Source organism: Cervus canadensis, chromosome 9 (assembly GCF_019320065.1).
Source record: "Cervus canadensis isolate Bull #8, Minnesota chromosome 9, ASM1932006v1, whole genome shotgun sequence".
Taxonomy (NCBI): Eukaryota; Metazoa; Chordata; class Mammalia; order Artiodactyla; family Cervidae; genus Cervus; species Cervus canadensis.
Genome location: NC_057394.1, coordinates 39,009,123 through 39,015,122, shown reverse-complemented (window position 1 = coordinate 39,015,122; position 6,000 = coordinate 39,009,123). Strand labels below are relative to the sequence as shown.

The following is a 6,000-nucleotide window of genomic DNA, read 5'->3' as shown; positions in this document are numbered from 1 at the left end:
TCCCATTTGTTTGTTTTTGCTTTTATTTCCAATATTCTTGGAGGTGGGTCATAGAGGATCCTGCTGTGATTTATGTCGGAGAGTGTTTTGCCTATGTTCACCTCTAGGAGTTTTAAAGTTTCTGGTTTTACATTAGATCTTTAATCCATTTTGAGTTTATTTTTGTGTATGGTGTTAGAAAGTGTTCTAGTTTCATTCTTTTACAAGTGGTTGACCAGTTTTCCCAGCACCACTTGTTAAAGAGGTTGTCTTTTTTTCCATTGTATATTCTTGCCTCCTTTGTTGAAGATAAGGTGTCCATAAGTACGTGAATTTATCTCTGGGCTTTCTATTAAAAATATGGAACGTTTCACGAATTTGCATGTCATCCTTGCACAGGGGCCATGCTAATCTTCTCTGTGTTGTTCCAACTTTAGTATATGTGCTGCCAAAGCGAGCACTTATCCCTTAAGTTTAAGCTGATAGTGGTAAGTTAGAAAATAGCCTGGAGTAGGAATGGAACACTCCACAGAATAGCAAAGGTAAATTTTATTCAGCAAGGTGACTTTGCTCTGCCTATAATGGGACAAAGTTGAAAACTGAAGACAGAGGATTTATGAAGACCAGGAGACATGTTGAAGAAGTATTGCCCGAGCTGATAGCAGCTGGTGTGGCAGTGGGCATCCAGGATGACACGAAGCTCAACAGTGCTGCAATTCTGCTAGATGCCGGATCTACAGAGATCAGAAAGGTGGCAAAAATGGTGGAAATTCCATACGACTTTGCATCAGATAGATTAGGGTTCCAACCAGGCTTTGAATTACTACTTCAATGTAATTAAGTGAATTATTTAATTTTTCTGAGCAGATTAAATGAGATAACATTTGTGAAGGTGAAGGGTACGTAGTACTCAGGCAGGGAATTACATATATATGTAAGTACATATGTATATATGTAATGTATATATATATGTAAGGCTTCCCAGATGGCTCAGTGGTAAATAATTTGCCTTCCAATGCAAGAGATGCAGGATCCGTGGGCTTGATCCCCGCATGGGGAAGATTGTCTGGAGCAGGAAATGGCAACCCCTCTAGTATTCTTGCTTGGGAAATCCCATGGACAGAGGAGCCTGGTGGGCCACAGTCCATAGGGTCACAAAGAGTCTACGACTTAGTGACTGAGCACACACACACACACACGTACATATATTAACACACATGTATACACACATACATGTATGTACACATACATTATATACATATATATGTATGTATTTGGTATGCGTTTGTATTTGGAGAGGTGGGGCAGACGCAGAAGTATGCTGAAAACTCTATGTAGGGTTTGTGCTTTGGGAAAGGTGAACTTTTTTTTGACTGCGCCACTTGACTTGTGAGAATCTTAGTTCCTCGGCCAAGATTGAACCCAGTGAACTCTGTAGGGAAAGTGCAGAGTCTGACCACTGGACCACCGGGGAATTATCTGGGAAAGATGAATTTTTAAAAAGAAAAGTGAACATAAAGATAGATTTATTCATTTATTTGCTTTTAGTCATTTATTTATTTTATTTTGTCTGTTCTTAAAAGGCTGTATGAAGATAGTTTGCAAAGATATATATCATAAAAGAGTACTTTCTAAGGATAGTTTGTGAAGGCACATATAGTATAAGATCAAAATAAGTAAAAATTAGGTTTATGAAAAATGAGACAAAGGGAAAAATATGACAATAAACCAGAGAAGAAGCCTCGGGTTGGTTTAGAAGAGAAGTCTATTGTTGTAAATTTCATACCTATGCTTGAGACGGGCTGTAAGTTCAGCTTGAAATCTTAGATATTGTTCTGTTTGATATAGAGTTATTTAAGAGGAATTATCCTGCTGATCAAAGGCTGAGAGAGGAAAGTGAGTGAGGAGGCTGACGTGGTGGTTAACTGCAGATATTAAATGGTTTTCTTCTGATGGATATTCACTTTATTGCTGCAAGCACATTCTGCTGTCCATCTGTTAGAAGCTTATGCAAAACTTGGCTTAATTTGGTTTTTAGGAGCAAGTTTAAACAGGTAAAGATTTTACCTGTGAACTTCCATGTAGTTCCTCTATTATTTTGCACCTCACTGAGTGTTTTATTTATTTTTTTTTGAAATCCATATATTGAAGCCATTAGAGGGAGTATGAACGAAAAGGTAAGTGTTCTTGGTGGCAAAGGACTATGGCAATTGGGGTGTTTGTTCCCAGGATGGACTGGTTTACAGAGAAAAGCTGAGCAGGGGTCAGAAAGAGGAGGCTGGCCATCTTAGCACCTTCTGGATCTTCATTTAGGCATCATTATTTTGTTTGAACTAAATTGCCAGAGTATCAGACACATCCATATTTAAAATATAAACATGCTTCAAAAATACATTTCTAAGCCAAGTATACATAATGCTTTGATTATCTGATCTTGTCAGTCACCCACATGTTAGTTCTATTCCTGTTAGCAGTGAATGAGAGCCAGTGTTAAGAGCATTGAAAGATCGTATGCCCATGTCTGTGCAGCTTTAAACATTTTGAAGCATTTCAGGTTACCTGCTATGGTCTGCATGTGTCTGCCCCAAATCTATGCGTTGAAATCTAACCCCTAAGGTGATGGTACACAGAGGTGGGACCTTTGTGAATGTGGCAAAGGGGCTTGCATAACTCAATGAAGCTATGAGCCATGCCTTGCAGGGCCACGCAAGACAGATGGGTCATAGCAGAGGTTTCTGACAAAACATGATCCACTGGAAGAGGGAATGGCAAACCACCCCAGTATACTTGCTGTGAGATCCTCTTGAACTGTATAAAAGGCCAAAAAGATATGACACCAAAAAATGAGTTCCCCAGGTATAAAGGTGTCCAATATACTACTGGGGAAGAGCAGAGGAGCTAGCCTCAGAATGAATGAAGTGGGCTGGGCCAAAGCGGATATGACACTCTGTTGTTGATGTGTTTGGTGAGGAAAGTAAAATCTGATGCTGCAAAGAACAGTATTATTTAGGAACCTGGGATGTTAGGTCCATGAATAAAGGAAAACTGGACATGGTCAAGCAGGGGAATGCCTTGCGTCTATCTGCAATGCTGGAGACCTGGGTTTGATCCCTGGGTCGGGAAGATCCCCTGGAGAAGGAAATGGCAACCCACTCCAGTACTCTTGCCTGGAAAATCCCATGGACAGAGGAGCCTGGTAGGCTATATTCCATGGGGTCGCAAAGAGTTGGACATGACTGAGTGACTTTTTAAGCAGGAGATGGTAAGAATGAACATTGACATCCTAGGAAGCAGCTAACTAAATAGATCTAGATAACAGTGTGCCTTAAGAACTATGGCAGAGGCTTGTAACATTGTCCAGGAGATGGTGAACAAAACCATCCCAAAGAAAAATAAAAGCAAGACAGCAAAGTGGTTATCTGAGGAGGCTTTACGAATAGTGGAAGAACGAAGACAAGCGAAAAGCAAGGGAGAGAGGCTAAGGTGCATCCAATTAAATCCAGAGTTTCAAAGACTAGCTAGAAGAGACAAGAAGGCCTTCTTCAATGAGCAGTGTTTCATACCAGAGGAAAACAACAAAAGGGGAAAGACTAGAGATCTCTTCAGGAAAATTGGAAACATTAAGGGAACATTCCACCCAAAATGGGCACAATGAAGGATAAAAATGGTAGAGACCTAGTAGATGCTAAAGAGATAAAGAAGAGATGGAAAGATATTACATGGAAGAACTGTATTAAAAAGGTCTTAATGAATTGGATTACTATGATGGTGTGGTTAGTCTCCCAGAGCCAGACATTTTGGAGTGTGAGGCCAAGTGGCCCTTAAGAAGCATTGCTGTTAACAAAGCTAGTGGATGAAATGAAATTCCAGAACTATTCAATCCCTAAAGTAGGAGGCCATCAAGGTTTTGCATTCAATATGTCAGCAAATCTGAAAGACCTAGCAGTGGCCACAGGACTGGAAAATGTCAGTCCTCATCTGAATTCCCAAGAAAGGTAGTACTTTGGAACTACCATGTGGGAATGGTGTCCAATGTGCACCATCGAACAATTGTACTCATTTCCTGTGCTAGTAAGGTCATGCTTAAATCTCTTGCATTCCGGGCTAAAGCAATAGGTGAACCAAGAACTTCCAGATGTCCAAACTGGGTTTAGAAAAGGAAGAGGAACTAGAGATCAAATTGCCAACATTTGCTAGATTATAGAGAAAGCAAGGGAATTTCAGAAAAACACCTATCTCTGTTTCATTGACTATGTTAAAGCCTTCGACTGTAGATCATGACAAACTGTGGAAAGCTCTTAGAGTGGTGAGAATACCAGATCATCTTGCCTGTCTCTTGAGAAACCTGTATACGGGTCAAAAAGCAACATTTAGAATCCTGTATGGGACAACTGATTGGTTCAAGATCAAGAAAGGAGTACAACAGGGCTGTCTGCTGTCACCCTGTTTGTTTAACCTATACACTGAGCACATCATGAGAAATGCCGGGCTGGATGAGTAACAAGCTGGAGTCAAGATAGGCTGGAGAAACATCAACAACCTCAGATATGCAGATGATACCACTCTAATGGCAGAAAGCAAAGAGGAACTAGAGGGCCTGTCAATGAGGTTAAAGGAGGAGAGTGAAAGAGCCCGCTTAAGACTAAATATTAAAAAAAAAAAACTAAGATCATGGCATCCAGCCACATTACTATATGGCAAATAGAAGGGGAAAAGGTGGAAGTAGTGACAGATTTCCTCTTCTTGGGCTCCAAAATCACCGCAGACAGTAACTGCAGCCATGAAATCAGAAGATGACTGCTTCTCGACAGGAAAGTGATGACAAACCTAGACAGTGTGTTGAAAAGCAGAGACATTACTCTGCCGACAAAGGTTTGTATAGTCAAGGCTATGGTCTTTCCAGTGGTCATGTACAGTTGTGAGAGTTGGACTATAAAGAGGGCAGAACACCAAAGAATTGATACCTTTGAACTGTGGTGCTGGAGAAGACTCCTGAAAGTCCCTTGGACAGCAAGGAGATCAGACCAGTCAATCTTAAGGGAGATCAACCCTGAATATGCATGGGAAGGACTGGTGCCGAAGCTGCAGCTCCAGTATTTTGGTCATCTGATGCAAACAGATGATTCATTGGAAAAGTCCTTAACGTTGGGAAAGATTGAAGGCAGGAAGAGAAAGGGATGACAGAGGATGAGACGGTTGGATGGCATCACCAATGCAATGAAGATGAACTTGGGCAAACTCCAGGAGATGGGGAGGGACAGGGAGGCCTGGCGTGCTGCAGTCCATGGGGTCGCAAAGAGTCAGACATGACTGGGCAACTGAACAACAGCAACAACAAGGATGGAACCCTTACTAATGGAGTTAGTGCCCTTATAAGGAGTTCCAAGAGAACTCCCTCACCCCTTGCTGCCCTCCTGAGGGATGCAGTGAAAAGTCTGACCTGGAAAAAGGCCCTCACCTGACCATGTGGGCACCCGGATCTTGGATTTTCAGTTTCCCAAACTGTGAGAAAGAAATACCTATTATTTATCAGTCACTTAATCTGGTATTTTGTTTTAGTAGCCTAAACAGACTAAGAGTCCATACTCCACATTTGTGACTCTCACAAAAATACTCTGAATAAGGCAGAGCTGGTGTTATCATCATTCTCATTTCATGAAGAAACATCTTCAAAGTGTTTGATTTAGTCCTAAGCTCATATTTCTGAGCAATAGCTAAGAATGAAATCTTTGCATTCTGCTTTTTTTCATGAGAGAATGAGAAAACTACAGGATCCTGGAATAGAAAAAAGTATGATGTTCATTTAAAAATTGGGAAAATCTGAATAAAATCTACAGTTTAGTTAATGGTGATGTACCTCTCTTAGTTCTTAGTTTTAACAATCTAAAATTGTTAAATGAATCGAAGATTAACAATCATGAATCTGGAGACAGGGGGGGACCATCTGAACAATGACTATTTTAGGAATACCTGGGCTTCCCAGGTGGCGCTAGTGGTAAAGAACCTGCCTGCAAATGCAGG

At 40.9% G+C, this 6,000-nt stretch overlaps 1 non-coding gene across 1 annotated transcript; it reads right to left on the bottom strand.

Annotated features, from left to right (window-relative positions):
* Positions 1-333: 333 nt before the first annotated feature.
* LOC122447734 lies at positions 334-440 on the bottom strand. Its single transcript, XR_006271382.1, has one exon. It is a non-coding gene; the product is annotated as a U6 spliceosomal RNA (small nuclear RNA).
* Positions 441-6,000: the final 5,560 nt, after the last annotated feature.